Source organism: Theropithecus gelada, chromosome 7a, assembly GCF_003255815.1.
Source record: "Theropithecus gelada isolate Dixy chromosome 7a, Tgel_1.0, whole genome shotgun sequence".
In the NCBI taxonomy this organism is placed as follows: domain Eukaryota; kingdom Metazoa; phylum Chordata; class Mammalia; order Primates; family Cercopithecidae; genus Theropithecus; species Theropithecus gelada.
The window spans coordinates 1,943,672-1,964,375 of record NC_037674.1 but is presented as its reverse complement, the minus strand read 5'-3'; the positions used below and the strand labels follow the sequence as shown (position 1 = coordinate 1,964,375).

Below are 20,704 nucleotides of genomic sequence, written 5' to 3'. Positions count from 1 at the left end.
TCCTGATGACGTGTATCCAAGGTGGTCAGAGCAGTTTGATTTTATACATTCTAGGGAGACATGAGACATCAATCAACACATGTAAGATGAGCACTGGTTCAGTCTGGAAAGACCAAACAACTCAGAGCAAAGGCAGGAACTGGAAGTGGGGTGAGGCTTCCAGGTCATAGGTAGATAAGAGACAAATGGCTGCATTCTTTTGAGTTTCTAACTAGCCTTTCCAAAGGAGGCGATCAGATATACATTTATCTCAGTGAGCAGAGGGGCAACTCTGAATAGAATGGGAGGCGGGTTGGCCCCAAGCAGTTCCCAGCTTGCCTTTTTCCCTTTAGCTTAGGGATTTAGGGGTCCCAAGTTTTCTTTTCCTTTCACACTATCTATTATTATTTTCATGATCACTGTTAGTAATTCTTAAAGGTGCATGGCAAATCACTCAGGACTGTCTCAGTGAACAGGAGGAGTTCAAGGAATAGGAGTGAAAGACAAATCTGAAGTCTGTGGAGAACACCAAGTTCTCACAGGACACACCAAAAACAGAGAAACACAACCATCCCCTGCCTCAAGGGAAGATAAAGCACATCCCAAAAAGCCACATGCAAAAAAAAAAATTGCAAAGCCACATAGCAGTCAGGCACAAAAAACAAGGTGCCAGGTAAATACATCCGTGCTGAGGGCATGCAGACAAGAAGGCAAGAGGGGTTCATGGGCAGCTCCTGGAGGACCTGGGGGGTCTGAGCTTGAAGCAGGAGGCAGGAGAGAGCAAGGAGAGAGCCTTCCTCACAAGGACCAGCAAGCTTTGCTAACCATCGAGGCCTTGGAACTAGGCAGGAACACACATGGTAGACTTGGGCTGGTGATTGAAGAGGTCAGAAAAATCTGAGAATCGGCAGAAAAACCAATTATTCGAAGTTACCATTTCCAGCCAGCAAAGTTAACTTTGGGTCTGGAGGGTCCTCAGAAGCCTCTCTAAGAACTGAGCAGGAAACAGAGCAACAGATATGATGGTGACAGAGAATTTTTCCCTGCAGCTGTGTGTGGGATGTGCTACATCCCAGAAGAGAGAGGAGAGAAAACCCACACGATGTAATAAGACTTGCACAAAAATGCCACATTATGACAATAAGTCCTTAAGCACCAAGGCAGGAACGAGAAGGACATGACTTAGCATTTGGTAATTATGTTGAACAAATTATGAAATAGTAACTATTTATAAACTGATTCTCTTACTAGTCCTGAGCACAGAGAATATGTTTTCAGATAAAAACAATAGATGATGAAATGCTAGAAAATGTTGTTAAGGTGCATGGGGTTGGTTGCCTTGTGCTGTGTAATATACTAATGACAGGCAGATTACTCTGATGCATCCAATCCTGAATCATCAGTTGTCTTGTGTGCAAAATCCATTCTTTTGTTAGTAAACTATTAAAAACATCCATGGTCTGGCATTTATGGGCCTTCTTTATTGCAACGCATTTATAATGTATAGAATGTGACCTCAACATTCCATAGATTGCTCTAAAATTTCCAGACTTGCTACATCTTCCAAACACCAAAAGCAAAATACACAGAGAACAAGCCACGGTGAGAACACACACTGTTGTGAACTCAGGGCTGGTTTGCAATTAGAATGGAAAGCTGAGCCATGCAGGAATTCGCCAGACCTTCTAAAGCAAGTGCATCCAACTCAAACTATACATGAGTTGATCAATATCCTGACTCAAGGGAAAGAAACAGAAAAGTCTCATCTTCAAAATGTAAGACTGTATTGATTTTTTTTTCTCCTAAAGGCCCAGAGGGCCTGCAAAACAGCTCTCAGCAACTGAATGCTACATGCTGATCCTCTTCCCACTGAACGTGGTTCTGTGTGTGACGGGTGTGCGCTAGGAGTGGAGGTGGAAGCACATCCAACAAAGAGGTAGGATAATGCTACCAATGTGGCTGATGATGCTGCCTTCATATTTATAGAGAACCACAGGCTCCTAAAACCCCTATCTCAGCCCTTTGGTGTCATACCACAGCACATCCAAGTCGCTCAGAGGTAAGAGCTCCCCTCTGTATTTCACCACCCAGTACCTAACCCATCCTCACAATTGCCAGGAAGAAATGATGTCATGGGGGGTTTGAGCAATGTGTGCAAGTTCCCCAAACAGGTCAAACCCATAAACCCATCTTCACCAGCTTCTCACAGCCTGCCTCACATCAACTTGCGAATCCCACTTACATCTCCTTAGAGGCCTCCTGTGGGTTCTCACTGCCATCAGCAAGTCTCTTCTATTTCTTTAAGAATCATCCAATTATTTTTATCACCAACTCCCTTTCTCTTTCACAGTCCATCCAGCTCACATGGCATATATCCAGTGACAGCCCAGCTCTGAGGACCTCCACCAAATGACAACCCAGCTCTGATGATATCCACCCAACCACAGCCCAGCTCTGAGGACCTCCACCAAATGACAGCCCAGCTCTGAAGACCTCCACCCAATGACAGCCCAGCTCTGGGGACATCCACCCAATGACAGCCCAGCTCTGAAGACCTCCACCCAATGACAGCCCAGCTCTGGGGACATCCACCCTATGACAGCCCAGCTCTAATGACATTGCTCTCCAGCTCTGAAGCTCCCAGGGACTGGATAATGTGGGCCATGTGTAAAGCTAAGACCACACATCCTAGCACTTAGATTACTTACCCATCACCAAAACAGTAACATGCTGTGGGTTCCAGGGAAGATGCTACCCTGAATTCTCCCCTTGTCCAAATTATGCCTACCCAAAAAGGCTCATCCAGAACTAGAACTCCACATTTTTTAAAGACAGCCCTTCAGATCTGATCATTGAATGGGATCTCTCTCTCCTCCTGGCTCCCTCCCTCACCCATCACATGTAATGCTTCATGCTTCTCTGGGGTGTACTGATTTTGCTTTCCCTTGCTCCATGTTTTTCTTCTCTGCGATTGGAACAGACACTTCTTTATAAGCTGAGCTGGATCTTCGTCTTGTCAGTCTGGTATTTGGCGTTAACCAACAGAACCCAACAGATATTTACTGGATAGCTGTAACGAATCCAAGCATTCCAAAGACATTTGCCTCTTAGGCCAAAGGTAGAGATCCCTTGATCCTTGTAAATGATATTATCCTCTGTTAATCATTTTAAAGGCAGAAGAGTTCTCACTTCTGCATAGCCCAAGTATTTCCACAATCGGTTTAAGTTTATCTCCCATTCTGTCTCATTCTTTCTCTTTTGCCCACTTTGGCAAAGTAAAACAACAAAAAAAAAGTGTCATATAATTGTGTTTAGTGTTCTTTCTGGGAGTTGTTGGTCCTACCCACACCTGAAAACAAAACAGAAACTTCCCCAAAGGCCTAGCCAAAGGCCAGAATTGGCAAAGGACAACTTGTGCAATATAATAGCTTATTTCTATTAATACTTATAAAGAATCCATACTAACACTGCAAAACATTTTGCATACAATCTTGAGATTAATATGATGCTCAGTGTGGCTTTTTTTCTTATTAGTACTCTCGTCTATTCCCCAGCTGATCCAGATAATCCACGTTTCCTCCTTAGCAGCCGGCTTTGGACGGCTGTAGCTATCTCAGATATTCAGAACACCACCCACCAGCCATCATCCTCCACAAGGTGGCCAGAATGATTCTTCGAACATGCCAACTTAATCCTGTTACTCCTGAAGCTGTACACCTCAGTGCTTCCACACTGCTGAACTGTGGCCCTCCTGGGCTCAGCTCACAAGCCTGATGTGATCAGATCCAACCCCTCTTCAGCCTGCCTCTCCCCACACTCGCTGCTGACACGCTGTGGGGCCACTTCACCCTCTGGTGGCCTGGACGAGCTCTTCCTCTGCTGCAATGCTTCCTCCACTGCCCTTCACCAGGCCCCTCTGTGCATCTCCTCATGGTCCCCACCGCCACCTCGCAAGTGGTGCTTCCTACGGGTTGCCTGCATGCACCACACTGACCTCTGGGCGGGCACATGCACATTGGTCTGAATTGTAATTATTCCTGCCACGTCCACAACAGCACGGCAAGCTCCTGATCTTAGATCTGCATGCGAAGCATTTGGCACAGCGCGAGGCACGTGACAGGTGCTCGTGAGTGTTTGCTGCACAGATGTGGGACCCACTAAAGAGGGAAGGAACGACGCTGCTCAGTACGGACCGTTCCAGGACTCTGCACACACTGACAGGTGTGCCTTTCTTTCCAGGAACTCAGGTTGGCACTCTCCACGGATGGAATATGCTGGTTTCAATTTCACACTTCAAATCAGGCATAAAATCATTATATGAAAATCCATGGCACAATGATTCAAACAATTGTCGATCGTTCCTAAAATTGTTCTTATTCAAATTTTATTTACACTTTAATAGGCTCAATTTTGCAATATCCATGGGTAAAAGCTAAGTTTTAAATATTCAGCTTTGAATGACTGACAGCACTACTTAGCAGATATTTATTATCATTCCAGCACAGTGTTTTAAAATGCCTCGAGGTGTGAACACATTGATCCCTGCATTGTAGCTATATTGACCACTGTTTCTGTCGTGAAATAGGTCAGATCGCCAGTTTGGACACAGCTATGCTAAGGACGGTCAGCTCTGAATATTAACTTCACAAGCTAGTTCAAGAAACCAGGACAACAAGAAAAAGACGAGAAAGAGTTAAATCCAAAAATTCACCCAGTAACTGACATCATAACCCAAAACTGGCAATTCCCAAACCTGACTGGTCATTAGAACCTGTCTTACCTGTCACTTCTATCAGCTGCTGTCAGTCATCATTTTTCTCCTGGCTCTCTGATCCCTGGCTCAATCGCACAGCATTGTAGAACTTAGTGTCTGAAATATCCATGTGACGAAGATTCAAAGGGGCTGTGACGTAGGAAGATGAGATTGGGACAAGCAGGCATCATTTCAGAGTATCCAGGGACCCAGACAGTCAGGTTTTTAAAAATTGGCAGTTGTATAATCTCTTCCCCCGCCCCACCGAAAGGAATTAGATTTTACTTAGACCACAAATATCTTCTCTTAGGATTACCAAGAGTTCTCTGATTCATGAGCTGTTACACTCTTTCTCTTTAAATCTTCTTTATACATGTACAGGGCCTTTACATATATGCAATCCCTGAGGATTTTCTAGCTACTTCAAAAGGGAGGAAGATTCCTCAAAAGGGAACCCAGAATCGAGGTTTTGAAAGATGAACTGCTGAGCAACAGAAACACCTTACTTCTGCAACATGGAGCCTATATTCTAGTGAAGTCCATTGCGTGGACATTCCCAAGATTCTGTTTATTTTATCAGAATGTGTTTAAAAAAAAAAAAAAGTTAATATTATCATTGTCCCAAAAATAAGGCACTCAAAGGGGATGCAAACAAGATCCTGTGGGGGTTGTGTAGGGGGGAGAACGCTCCAACACTTCAAATGTCAGTAACTACTTCATTCTGCAAGGCTTTCACTCTCCTCCATCCACCCAGGGGTCCCCACCAGCTCTCCTGAGGGGACCTGAAAACACATGGCTGCTCCGGCTGTGGGAACGCAGGCAGTGCCGCTAGGTGCAATAGGCAGGGACAGAGAAGCTGAACCTCCTGTAAGAGTCCAGAGTATGCCACCCCAAAATATGCTTCTTTGGCATAATGATAATTTTAAGCTGGTAATTTTGAGAAACTGCAGGCAGGAGAAGCTCTGAAAACAGAGTAGAAGTGGCCCTTTGGAAGGGGAACTTGCATCTAAGAAGGAAATCTCCATTTGTAAGGGTGTCTCCCTGCGGGTACCAGGAAGAGGAAGGCTCTGAATCACTCATCAACGGAGAGGCACCCGCTGAAATCTACATAACAAGCCTTATTCTTGCTCCTCCTGGTCACCTCCCCAAGCCAGGCCTCTCCACTCCCTTCTTTCAGCAGAGGATGATAGTTAAGCCTGAATTCAAAGCCACCTCTTTGAGATGTACTCATTTCTCTGGGTATCTCCCAGCTGCACATGGGCACGCATTAATCTTCTGCTTGTTTTTCTCTTGTTGATCTGTCTTTTGTTACAGAGCTCTGTCTCAACTAAGGGTTGAGTAAAGGGTAAAAGGGAAATCATTTGTCCACCCCTGCACTCCTACCTAAGGGAAAGAGCCTGCACCACAAAATATAGAGCCCACCTCAAATGTCCACAGTGCTCCCTGACAGGCATCATAAATCTGATGAGACAGGGCTCCCTGGTGAGTCAGTGGAGACACCATTAAAGAGCCAGGAGCAGCAGATTTTAGCTGCACCTTCACTGCTCCCAGAGGATGTAGTGGCATCTGAGAACATCAAAGAAAGACCAGCGTCCATAATAGTTCAATTAAAGCTTCCCAATGTGGTCACAGGTTACTTTTCTAACTGTAGCTCCACACCAAGCTCAGTTTTCCATCTACTCAATATTGCTGAGAAAAAAAGTTTTACATTCTTTAAATTGAAATGCAATCCATGTTTTTTTTAATGAGCCCCCAGTATACGCAGGTTCCATGCAATAAATCTTGGCTTACCTCACCTAATTTCCTTTTTTTCTCTTTGCTCAGATACAGTTTGCCCCATCTAGGTCCTCAACAAGGGTGGCTCATTAGAACAACCTGGAGAGCTTCAGTTGGGCTGGGGTGCAGCATGGGTTATCCGGATTCATTCTAAGATGGTTTCAGGAATTGCCAAACTATCTCATGAAAGGGAGACCTGAGCACCACACCACCAGGATCTCTGGATGGCTGTTTGGGTTGCTTGTGTATAAAAGAGAGAATTTGAGAATGCAGGACTAAACCATCTCACAGACACTGAGGCCCTCCAGTTCGTTATTCTTCTGGGCCAATTAGGGTCTTCGTGACATAGGCACTCAGATGGAAAACAAACCACATGACATGCTGTGACAATCAAAACTGGCTTCTCACCTTCATTTCTTCTTGGTGGCTGCAGTTGAAGGGGGAAATTCTAAGGCAATTTATTCACTGAGTTTTACGTTAATATTCAGTCCTCGTAATCTGACAGAATTTCAAGCTTGGCAGCATTGGCGTCTTTAAGTATCTTCTTGGCAACACTTTGGATTTTATAGATAGGGAAACTAAGGCCCAAGGCAAAGACATTCATTCAGGAATACCACGGCTGGCCCGGGAAGCAGTCATAGAAATCAGGGTTTTCTGACTCCTCCCATACGCTCTTTCTGCTCCTTCAGATGTGAGTCACTGGATCTGAGGGCTGGGCATCCTTGTTCTGGCTCCCCGTGCCACAGCCAGCCCTGCCCTCCCCCTGGGTGCCTCTGCTCAGCTGCAACTGTGACTGCCACTCCATGCCCCCTGCTTTGCCTCAGGGACCTATCAGCTTCACACTACGTTAGATTTTATCATTCATTTCCCAGGAGAGTGACTTCATTTTAATAATAATACGAAAGCTCTCAACCTTAAGACATTTAGAGTAGCTTCCAAAATGTCACTCAGAAGGGTCTCTTTTCTTCCAATGAGAAGATTCCAAGTTCTGCAATCACGGTAAGCACATTAATAAAGGGGTAGAGGGTAGAGGTCCTGAAGTTTACACAAATCAGAGGAAAAAAATTCATAGAAACATTCCACTCAATTTGCAGAAGATATCTGTCAAACTAATTTTATCATTAGAGTCTTTACAAGGGCACAATATAAAATGATGTGTGCTTTGAACAAGTTATACACATCTTTTAACTTTCCCTACGTGAAAATAATTTGAGCCTTTTGAATGTTGTATGCTGCTTAGTTGAAGGCATTCTTTCTAATTCTGCATCCTGGTAAGTGTGGAACTATCTTGGAATATAATCCCTCCCTACCTAGAGTAGTTATTTTCACACTAAGAAATCCTACATTTTGGCATTCATCAGCTGTAATTTTGCAAAGAATGAGCTACCCACATTTAATTTAAGCAAATAATTATCTTCACAAATATGAAGACAGAATGTGCCTGTGCCTGTAGACACAGAGTTGAGCACTCATGGGTGGAAAGTGCAGCCTCTGAAGGGGACACACCTGGCCTCCCCGCCATGGTCATTGTCCTGATGAATTCTCCTAGAAGTTCTAGTTCACCGACTGTCAGCTGGAAATCTGTATAATTTAACTCAGAAAATAATACAGGTCACCAGGAACGTGAAGAACACACAGGTAAACAGCAATGCTTGTTTTGTGAATGAGGATATCACTGCCTACCACATCTCTCTCTGATTATCCATGAGGCAAACCAAGCCCACGATTCCTGTGCACCATTGTTTTTTCACAAAGAAAAACGTATCAGACACGTGATGTAAAACAATTGTACCAGTGTTCCCTGAATTCCTTTTCTGTGAGAAAAAAAAGAAGGTCATAAACAAGAATGGTAATTGGTTAGCCCCAAGGAATGGGCACATCCTGAGCAGGGCATCTCGCAATTTGGGCAGATTCCTTTTTGGTGTTGTTTCCCATGTTTCATTGGCTGCTACAATCCATGTGTACATCACTCTGCTCTCCTGGTTCACAAGCCAAGCTTTTCATATTCATTTCTTGTTACTTATGCAGAGCTCTTCACCCACAACACCCTTCTGCCAGGGAACATTGTGCCCATCTTCTAGAAATGTCACTTGTTCCGAAACCCTTCTTTTCTCCTCCATGTAACATAAATCTAACAGTATCAGTGGATCCTCTCTCCTCCTGGGCCATCACAGCTGAGAAATAAAAATGAAACCCTGAAACCCCCAACCAACTGAATGCACCCCCTCTTGGCCAAGGATCCCCTAGAGAAATTGTGGAAGCTGAGTTCTTGGCCATTATAAGATGCAAGGTCAGAGATGCCTCATTAAGATACACCCTTTCCCCTGCTAAGCACCTTTCTTCCCAGGGGCTAAACAGAAACCAGCCCTTCTGAAAGACTCCACCACTGACAGCAACCAACTGCCTGAGGCTGCCTCTCCCTTGTACCATTTCAGCAAAACAACCAACCAGCATTCTTTCCTGATAAAGACCACCAACCATGGAGTGGTTGGGGCCAGTCTGCAGCAGGTGTACAGTGAGGGGAACTGCATCCTCTGCTTCACCTTTTGATGTCAGAGGGCTGAAAACTCCCCTGGGATGATGATAACACACCGATTGTTGAACATAGGTCCCATGGAGAGGCATGAGGCTAACTGCATATGTGCACGGTTCTCCTTTCTTCTTTTGTAAATATTCATGACTCCTCCTACAGTGTATTAAATATGTATATTCAGCTATCCCAGTCTGCATAAATTCCTGCTCCCTTTGCCCCTCCCTCAAAGTGTTTATTTCCAGCTTTTGATGGGAGGCTACACTTCCCAGCCTGTCAGAATGGCCATGCAGGCTGCAACCCTTTATAAGAAATAAAGCTCTCCTTTCCAAATGTATGCCCCTTGACATTCTTCAGTTGACAGAGCCCATGGAGCTCACAATACACAATGTGAATGTTGGCCAAGACTTGTCAAACCAATTGGTACAGTGTCACTTTCTTGAAGACAGATGCCATTTCTAATTAACTGCTGTCCCTCTGTCACAGTGCCCCTCCTTGTACCTAGTGCATTCAACAGGTATCTGTAGAATGAATTGGTTCTTAGGAAAAGGTGCCCTATTCCCTCAAACACACACACAAAAGTCTGGATTTTCATAGCCTTGTGAGGAGTTTCAACTGACTGAATATTTTTCTGGGAAGGTACTAAGCAGCTATAACTTCAGCTGTCTTTTCAGGCTGATGCACAGTCTTAAAGTAAGTTTATAATTCCACCATCCCTCCCCAGAAGCTGTCCCCTCTACTTTCCGCTCCTCAGAGGCACATGACCTAAGAAGGCTGGGGAGGACTGTGGTGCCCTTATTGACCCACCCACTGCCTGCCACCTCTCCATCATCCTCCACACACCACATTGGACAAAAGCACCAATGTTACTTGCTATGAACCTTGACCTCATAGCAAGTAACTGGTAATGATGCTTACATGCATATTACTTCTAAATTCTTTAATTTTTAATTCTGTATTTTGAAATGATTTCAAACTTTTGAAAATGATGCAAATCTAGAACAAGTTGACTATCCCTTATTCAAAATGCTTGGGACCATAAGTGTTTCAGATTTGGAGTTTTTTTGTATTTGAGGATATCTGCAAATATATAATGAGATATCCTGGGGATGGGACCCAAGTCTAAACACGAAATTCATTTATGTTTCATATACAACTTAGACACATAGCCTGAAGGCAATTTTGTATAATATTTTTAATAATTTTGTCCACGAAACAAAGTTTGCATATGCTGAACCATCAAAAATCAAAGGTGTCACTATCTCAGCCACCCATGTAGACAATCTGTGGTTGTTCGGCATCACCATCAAAAACCACAGTGAGTTCATGAGTCTTGGTCCCATGCGGGAGCCGGCTTTGGCATGTCCAGCCTGCACGCGTGTCATTTTACTCCTCACTGTGGGTGTGCCAGTATGGGGCAATCTGGGTGTGCTGGGCATGCACAGAAAAGACATATCACAGCTGCAGGGAGCTGGGAGGGCCATTTGTTCCCTTGGGGATACTGAATGAACTGTACGTTGTGTGCCCGCATTTTGACTGCAACCCATCACAGGAGGTCAGATGTGAAATTTTCCACTGGTTGGTATCATGTCAACACTAAAAATGTTTCAGATTTTGGAACATTTCAAATTTTGGATTTTTGGATTAAGGATGCTCAACCTGTTTAAAGATTTCCCATATACCATTAGTCTAGCTTCTTCAAACGTTAACATCCTACATAACTGCAGTAAAATGATCAAAACTAGGACATCAACGATGGTCTCCTATTAACTAATTCACAAGTCTTATTCGAATGTCACTGATAGTTCCACATTAGTCCCTTTCTGGACCAGGTTCCAAACAAGGATGCACATTGCCTTTAGCAGTCTTCTTGAAGCTTGGACACTTCCTCAGTCTGTCTTTGTCTTTCACGATCTTGACACCACTGAGGACTTCTGACAAGGTATCCTACAGAATGTCTGCAGTTTAGGATAGCCTGACGTTTCCTCATGACTCAATTCAAGTTACATATTTTTGGCAAATATATCACAGAGGTGATGCTGTGCCCTTCCTGGTGATCTTACAAGTAGGGACACACAATGTCTCTCTGTGCCACTGTCAGCAAGGTTAACTTTTACCACTTGGTCAGGCTGGTATCTGCTGGGTTTTTACACTGCAAAGTCACTATTTTGCTTCTCCTTTCGCAGTGAAGAGGCATCATGTGGGGAGATATCTTGAGATTGTGCAAATATTTTATTTCTAATTAAAATTTCACACCCGGGAGTGGTGGCTCACACCTGTAGTCCCAGCACTTTGGGAGGCCGAGGCGGGCGGACCATGAGGTCAGGAGTTCAAGACCAGCCTGATCAACATGGTGAAACCTCGTCTCCACTAAAAATACAAATATTAGCTGGGTGTGGTCACACGCGCATGTAGTCCCAGCTACTAGGGAGGCTGAGGCAGGAGAAATGCTTGAACCTGGGAGGTGGAGGTTGTAGTGAGTTGAGATCATGCCACTGTACTCCAGCCTGGGCAATAGAGCAAGACTCCATCTCAGGAAAAAAAAAAAAAAAAATCACTCACCAGTTTTAGCAAGTACTAGTGACTCTCACCTGAAATTTTGGTTATTATGATTCCCATCAAATGATGACTTTCTAATTCGATCATCCTCTACAGTAAGGAAGAGACGATCCTCCTTCCTTAGGTATTTACTTATTACGTATTTATCGATTTAATTATGTATTTGTATCACTGTGGACTCATAAATAGTTCATTCTATGGGATACTTTTATTCTATAGGTTTTAGTAAAAAACGAAGTCATTATTTTGTTGCTCAAATTTCCCCATATTTGGCCATCAGGAGACCTTTCAACTCTGTTCTATGGTGTTTCAATAGACTCCCAACATTTGTAAGCACTTTCTTACTTTCTGATACTAAAGGATTTTGTAAGCTTACCTAGCACTTTCCCTACCCCAGCCTTGAAATCAGGGATTGTTCCTAGAAGCCCTGATTCATTTTATTGGAGGATATTAGAAACCAAGATCAGGAAGCCAGGTGCGCTCATGACTGCTCAAATAACACGCCCTGGCCGGAGCTGGGACCCCGAGTCCATTCACACACAGCCACATCCACTTCTCTCTCTCTCTCTGCATGTGTATCATAACCTCATGTGCTCACACGAATACCACTGATTCCAGCTCAACATCACAAGGTATTAATTATCTCCTTGTTTATCACTCTTTTCTTAGACAAGGAGAAACTTGCTTTTATTATTGAACACACTCACTTATTTACTCACATCTAGAATACAGATAATTTCAGAAACTCTACCACGTACCCCTGTGAGAAACTAACATCCTTACTAACTAGAATACAATACTTGAGTTGTTATTCCCTTCGAGTCAATGGTCAAAAGACTGTTTTTCAAAGTTACCGACATTGATTCTTGATTCTCCCATCCCAGCCCATCCAGATATACTGCAACTAAAGGTAACATTTAAACAGGAAGGCGAGACATTCCTCCAGGGGAACAACTGAGGGATTCTCTGTCAAATGGCTTATGATACCTCGCTCTACGAGGCGAGGCTCACAACTGTATCAATGAGACCAAAACCCCAAACACCATCAAAGTTTAAATCTTCCCCCTGTAACAGCACTAGACAGGGGAAACAAATGACCCAAGTGTCCCCTCCGTGCAGGCATATGGAGACTCCGTCATCTACAGCACCTGCCCTCCACGGCTGGCCTAGGACTGTCCCATTCCAGCACGCACAGAGTCCTTATGGAAAGTAAAGACTGTGTGTTGGAGTGGAGGCAGTGACTCTAAGGACACACATCACTTCTGCTGAAATTCAAGCCCGAGGCCTCACCTAACTACAACAGAGACTGGAAAGGGTGGGCTGGCTCCAGGCCCAAGGGAGAAGACACCATGGATGAGGTGAGCTGGCCACACGCCACACGCTGCCAACACAGAACATTCATAACGGAGAGATACACTTAAAAGTGCCTTTTTGAAAAGCTCTGATGGTGGTATTCTATGCAGTCACCATTAACGTATTTCATCTTTCATGACATATTTGTTCTAGGACTCTTCTCGGACTTTCAAACTCAAAGGACTCTCATGTTGTTACCTGTATGTTATTTTCCAAAAGATCTCTGGTCCTGTCTAGATATTTCAGCTCATATACCAGCAGCTAGCTTTTATTTCATCCCTTATATAGGCAAGGCTTTGTGCTAAGCAATTTAAATGCATATGGTTACATAAATTTGTTCACACAACACTAAAATGCGCAATGAAAATGTAGCTTCCTGATGCAATTTTCCTCAAGAAGGTGCTGGTTTTGGTGGTATAACAGAAACACCCCTATACTGAGTAAACATGAGTCAAGTCTGACTTAGTAACTTGTAAGATAGATACTTCGACTGTGTTAAAAAATATATGTATCATTCAGATCCACTTGCTTTCCCCCATGGCTCTGCAAGTTGGTGTCTGCTGATCTTGCATCAGGAAAGAGGTCTGGGCAAGGGGCTGGGCACCTCTGGGTTCTCAGTGGTCCTGGCTGCATGGTGTATTCAGACTGCTCAGCTCCCCGCCCTGGAGACCACTGAGCAACCCTGCCTCGGACTGGCCCTCGGGAGCGACACGTAGGTAACAAGCTTAGAACTTTAGTCTGGCAGATCGGTTCACCATCCCTCCCCAGAAGCTGTCCCCTCCACCTTCCACTCCTCAGAGGCTCATGAACCCAAGAAGGCTGGGGAGGACGGTGGTGCCCTTATCGATCCAGCCACTGACTGTCACCTCTCCATCATCCTCCGCACAGTACACTGGACAAAAGCGCCAAGCTAATGGCTAGCCTTTTAGAAGGCCTGCAGACTTGCACACAACCCCTACAGACGAAGCCTTTAAGTTAATCTGGGTGTTTCTAAAGCCTCCATGGATCAGTCCCCCAAATTCTCTGTGGATGTGGAAGGTGGGGAACAAAATCTCACTTCTCCCTATAACCCCTTGAGCCAAAAATAGATCATTCATGCTTTCCTTTTTCAGGGCAGAAAGGTTCACACCGTCTGTTCCCTATGCCCCCAGCAGCCTCCTTCACTTCCTCCAGGTGCACGCTCAGATTCCACCCAAGCAGCAGAGCCTTCCCTGATGGCCACCGGCCCTGCACTCCCTACCTGCCAGGCTCTGCCATGCCCAGCAGCACATGTTACCATCCAACACAATAGATGTTTACTTGCGTGTTTGTTTGTAGTCTGTCTCTCTCTACAGAACATCTGTCCCAGCATGGCAGAGGCTTCATTCTATTTCCTGATGTAACCTCAGTACCTAGAACCAAGTTAGGTGCATAAGAGGTATGCACTAACTATTGTCAAATGAATGCTGAACACATAAATGGCCTGGCCATGTCAGGCAAAAGCAGTATCATCTCTATACTTATAGGAAGAACACCAATATACACAAAAGAAATTTAGAAGAAACCTGGCTTTCAAATATTCTAAATTCCTAAGACATCTAGCAAATATTTGTTTTTACAGTCCAAGTAGAGAAAATGTATCATTCTTCTGTTGGTTACATCCCATTTCCTGAAGCCCTGTTGCCCCTGGATTAATTGATAAGACCAGGGCAATGAGACCTACAGGACGGAACGACAGTTTCCCGGTGCACAGGCACCTCCCCCTGCCCTGCGGATGAACACGGACACATCCCACTGTGGAGAGAAAGAAGAGGAGCTGAAGAGGCCACAGTCTTCTGCCCAGGGCCACGGAGCAAAAGGCCAGGGTGGGGCTGGGTCCTTAGGACCATTATTTTTCCTTTACATTTTAAAGTCGTTTTCCCATTTTGGATTGTTTTCTAGGTTTGGTACATCTATTAATGAATTACTTAATGAAAAGTAGTATAATAGAGAAGATCAGAACGGAAGTCGGCGCCAGATGTCCAAGCTGAAATCCTCCATCTAGTTTTTGCTGGTTATGCCATATCGCACGAATTGCTTAATCCAAATACACTTCAGTTTCCTCACATGTGAAACAGGGTTAAGAGTGAATACTTTCCTCAGAGGAGCATTGTAAGCAGCCAATGAACTCACACATATGCAGCCCTTATAATAGAAGCTAACGGGTTACTTTTACCAAGCAATAATGAATACAATTGGGGTTCAACATTTCACCTCACAGGTGTGGTCTTTTCAGCCACTGCTGCAAAGTCTTATTTTCAGTAACACCAGTATTAATGACGCAGGCTCTCTCACTCGCTCTCTCTATTAATCTTTTCAACAAATCAATGACTATTTTCATACAAAGATTATAATTGACATTGATCTCACAGTTCTGTTTTAAAAATGAGATCATTTTATAGAACACATGTGACCTGTTAAATAAAATAATGAAAGAAATCACCAAACAACAGTATAACAAAAATAAACATCATGAAGAAAACCAGCAGACATACATACTTACTACAATGGGCATTTTACCTGAAGTTTTCAAAAGACTGCTTCCCATCAGGGAGGCAGCTGCTTTTCACTGAATACAACTCTTGCCAGAATCAGATCCTTGTTGAATTCTTGAGTTGAGTAAAACCTTTTTGAGGCTGTGCCAGCTCCATGGACCTCACTTTGGAGTCCACGCAGAGGAGGCTGCACCTCAGTGGTTCTTTCTGGCCCCCACATGCAAAGCAGAGTAGACACACACCCACACAGAAATGCCAGTGGGGGATGCAGGCCAGCAGGAGACCTACTTTTGCTCCCTCCTTTGAAATTCAGCTCAACCAGGAGACTGGAGTTTATAAGATAATGGCCTTCCCTCCCTGCCATATTTGTATTCTCACGCTCTGCATTTTTATTTCTGCATGTAATGTTGCACACACTGATTACTAACTGCAAATGGTTTATGTCAAAATTTAGTAAACAAACAAACACAGCAGAGATGCACAGGAGAGTTGTGAACAGGAAAAAGGAGACCCTGCATACCATTTAGCGGTGTTTTTAAAAAGATAACAAAACAACATTTGCCTCTTCAACAAGGTAAATGTGGCTAAAAATGAAGATCTAATGATATTTGGGTATCGATTATGTTTATTTCCTGGTAACAAAGTCAATATAAAATTTGCTTAGACAAGACCAACTTCTCACAGATCAAATGACAAAAGGCAGATGGATGGACAGAAGGACAGGTGGGTGGATGGATGGATAGATGATGGATGGATGAATGGAAGGATGGATGGATGGATTAATGGATGGATGGATGGATTGATGGACGGATGGATGGATGAGCAGATGGCGGGATAGATAAATAGCACATCTATGAGTCACACTTCTTATAGTCCAATTACCAGTATGATTATTCATTAACACAAAGACTTCCATCATGTTTAAAGATTTTTAAAAAACAGAAGCTACCTAATAGTAAACACCATATATGGGCAGGGAACATTTTGGGAGGCAGAGATGGGAAAATTGCTTGAGGCCAGGATTTCAAGACCAGCCTGAGCAACATAGTGAGACTCCTTTCTACCAAAAAAAAAAAAATTTTTTTTGTTTGTTTGTTTTTTGAAATCGAGTCTTGATCTGTTGCCAGGCTGGAGTGCAGTAGTGCGATCTTGGCTCACGGCAACCTCCACCTGCCGGGTTCAAGCAATTCCCCTGCCTCAGCCTCCTGAGTAGCTGAGACAACAGGCGCCTGCCACCATGGCTGGCTGTAATCCCAGCACTTTAGGGGGCCGAGGCAGGTGGATCACAAGATCAGGAAATCGAGACCATCCTGGCCAACATGATGAAACCCTGTCTCTACTAAAATACAATGTTTTTTTTTAATTAGCTGGGAGTGGTGGTATTGTGCCTGTCATCCCTGCTACTCTGGAGGCTAAGAGGAGGATTCCCTGAGCCCAGGAGTTTGAGGCTTCATTGAGCTATGATTGTGCCACTGCACTCCAGCCTGAGTGACAGAGTAAGACCCTGTCTCTAATAGAAAAAAAAAAAGCCATATACGAAAAAATCACAGTGAACATCACACTCAATGCTGAAAAAATTGAATTTTTCTTCTAAGATCAGGAATGAGGCAAGAGGGCCTGCTTTCACCACTTCTATTCAGCATGGTACTGGAAGTTGTAGCCACAACAATCAGGCAAGAAAAATAAAGGGCTTTCAAATTGGAAAGAAGGAAGTAAAATTCTCTCCCTTTATGGATGATATGATCTTTTATGTAGAAAACACTGAAGACTACACATACACACATACACACACACACACACACACACACACAAATTGTTAGAACTAAAAGATATAAATTAAGCAAAGTAGCAGGATACAAAGTCAATACACAAAAATTACCTGCATTTCTATATTGTAACAATGAGCAACCTGAAAAGAAAGTTACAAAAATAATTTTATTTCTGATACAATAAAAAAGAATAATACTTGGGCATTAACTAAGGAGGTGAAAGACATGTATAATAAAAACTATGAAACACTGCTGAAAGACTATAAAGACATAAATAAATAAAAACAAAGTCCATGAATTTGAAGACTTAACATTATTAAGATGTCAATACTACAAACTGATCTACAGATTAAATTCAATTCTAAATCCCAATGACGTTTTATGCAGAAAAAGAAAGGCCCATCATAGAATTCACATGGAACCTCCAGGGACCCCAGTAGCCAAAACAATCTTGAAAAAGAACAAAGCTGGAGCACTCACACTTCCGGATTTCAAAACCTACTACAAAGCAACAGTAATCAAAACAATATGGTATTGATGCAAACACAGACACACAGACCAATGGAATAGAATAGAGGCCTTAGAACTAAATGCTGGAATATATGAACAAATGACTTTTGACAAGGGAGTCAAGACTGCTCAATAGGGAAAGGACAGTCTTTTGAACAAATGGTACTGCATAAGCCAGATATCTACATGCAAAGAATGAAGGTGGACCTTTACTAACACCATATACAAAAATTAACTCAAAATAGGTCAAAAACCTAAATATAAGCCCTAAAACTATAGGATCCTTTTTCTTTCTTTCTTTCTTTTTTTGAGACAGTTTTGATCTTGTTGCCCAGGCTGCAGTGCAATGGTGCCATCTCGGCTCAACATAACACAACCTCCACCTCCTAGGTTCAAGCAATTCTCCTACCTCAGCATCTCGAGTAGCTGGGATTACAGGCATGCACCACCGCACCCAGCTAATTTTTTGTGCTTTTAGTAGACGTGGGGTTTCTCCACGTTGGTCAGGCTGGTCTTGAACTCCCGACCTCAAGTGATCCGCCTGCCTCGACATCCCAAAGTACTGGGATTACAGGTGTGAGCCGCCGGGCCCGGCCAAAACTACAGGACTCTTAGAAGAAAACCCATGGCAAAATCTTCCCAACATCATATTTAGCAGTGACTTCCTGGATATGACATCAAAGGCGCAGGCAACAAAAGAAAAAAAATGACAAACTGAATGTAATCAAACTTTTAAAACACTGCACCATCAAAAAACACTATCTGGCTGGGTGAGGTGGTTCATGCCTGCAATCTCAGGACTTTGGGAGGCTGGGGCTGGAGGACCATTTGAGTCTAGAAGTTTAAGGATACAATGAACTATGGTCACACCACTGCACTCCAGCCTGGGCAACAGAGTGAGACTCTGCCTCAATAACAAAAAAAACAAAAAACAAAACAAACAAAAAGCCTGGTGTAGTGGCTCATACCAGTAATCCCAACACTTTGGGAAGCCAAGAGAGGAGGATTGCTTGAATCCAGGAGTTCAGAACCAGCCTGGACAACATAGCAAGACCCCATCTCTACAAAAAATTAGCTAGGAGTGGTGGTGTGTACCTGTGGTCCCAGCTACTTGGGAGGACGGCTTGAGCCTGGGAGGTTGAGGCGGCTGGCAAAGCACAGCCTTATCCCTTTGGGTTTAACCTCCTTGACTTTCCCTCTTAGCCTCCTGTGGCAACATCAGGCCTCCAGGGACACCACCGCCCTCTAAAGTGCTGTCGCAATGAGAGAAACTCGCTAGGTCTGTTGCAGAGAATACAGCTGAGCTGTGAATGTGCCACTGCACTCCAGCCTGTACGACAGAGTAAGAACCTGTCTCAAAACAAAACAAAACAAAACCCTATCAGTAGAGTAATAAGGCAACCCACAAAATGGGAGAAAATGTTTGCAAGTCATATATCTGATAAAGGATTGATACCCACAATATATAGAAAACTCCTAAAACTCAACAACAAAAAACAACCCATTTCAAAAATGAACAACGGACACAAACAAGCATTTTTCCAAAGAAGATATACAAATGGCCAATAAGCACATGAAAAGATGCTCAACGTCATTCATCAATAGGGGACCACAAATCAAAACCGCAATGAAATACTACCTCACACCCAACAGAATGACTACTAACAGACAAAGAGAAAATAACAAGTGTTGATCAGGATGTGAAGAAATTGGAATGCTTATGCACTGTTGGTGGGAATGTAAAATGGTACAGCCACTATGGAAAACACTGTGGCCTTTATAAAAAAATGAAAAGTAGCATTACCATATGACGTAGCAATGCCACCTCTGGATAGAATTCCAGCAACTCCACTTCTGGGAATCCCACCCAAAAGAATTGAAAGCAAGGTTGCAAAAAGATAGTTGTACACCCATGTTCATAGCAGCACTATTTACAACAGCTAAAAGGTAGAAGTGACCTAGGAATCCATCCACAGATGAATGGATAAACAAATTGTAATATATCTACAGAAGGGAATATTAGTCAGCCTTAAGCTGGAAGGAAATTCTGGCACAAGCTACAATGTGGATAAACCTTGAGGCCATCATTCTAGGTGAAAGAAGGCAGTCATGCTAGGCCCAGTGGCTCATGTCTGTTTAACACCAGCACTTTGGGAGGTCAAGGCTAAAGGATCACTTGAGCCCAAAAGTTTGAGATCAGCCTGGGCAATATAGGGAGACTCCATTTCCACAAAACAATAAAAATAAAAAATTAGTGGGGGATGGTGGCACATGACTGTGGTCCCAACTACTTGAGAGGCTGAGGCAGGAGGATCATTTGAGCCCAGGAGGTTGAGGCTGCAGTGAGCTATGACTGTACCACTGCACTCCAGCCTGGGCAACAGAGAGAGATCTTGTATCAAAAAAAAAAAAAAAAGCTAGTTACAAAAAGACATATCCTATATAATTCCATTTATATGAGATCCTAGACAGTAAAAATCACAGAGACAAAGTTGGGTGATGGCTGCTAGGGACTGAGGGGAGAGGCGTGTGGAGTTATTATTTAATATACGCAGTTTCAGTTTTACAAGCTGAAAAGCATTATGGAGAAGGACAGTGGTAATTATTCCACAAAAGCACAAATGCATTTAATGCAACTAAACTGCACACTTTAAAATGGTCAAGATGGTAAATTTTATGTGTTTTACCTCAATAAACGTAAATAATAATTTTTTTAAATAGGTTACTTACATAAGGCACTATCACTGGCAGAGTTACATAAAGTTATTTTCCCATTAGTATAAAGCAGACAAGAAATACACTCTTCAATGACATGATAAAATTATAAGGCATAACTTGTGCTTCCTTTTAACCTGAGGTAAATGGTTAACAGTTTACAGGGAAGGAAATAATAAAACATGACAGAAATTGCTATCTTGAGGACTGCTCCTTCCGAAACTGTTAGCTAAATGCTTGTATCGGG

General features: G+C 43.3%; 1 protein-coding gene across 5 annotated transcripts in view; it reads right to left on the bottom strand.

Moving 5' to 3' along the window:
* The window catches only part of GABRB3 (gamma-aminobutyric acid type A receptor beta3 subunit), a 242,150-nt gene that overhangs the window by 184,178 nt on the left and 37,268 nt on the right, over window positions 1–20,704 (bottom strand). The window contains exon 1 of one of the 5 annotated variants that reach the window (XM_025390625.1): window positions 2,222–2,373. The exons of the other annotated variants lie outside the window; for them this stretch is intronic. The gene's annotated coding sequence lies outside the window, so the exon portion shown is untranslated. Of the gene's footprint in view, window positions 1–2,221; window positions 2,374–20,704 lie in introns of those variants that run through there. 5 annotated transcript variants of the gene reach the window in all.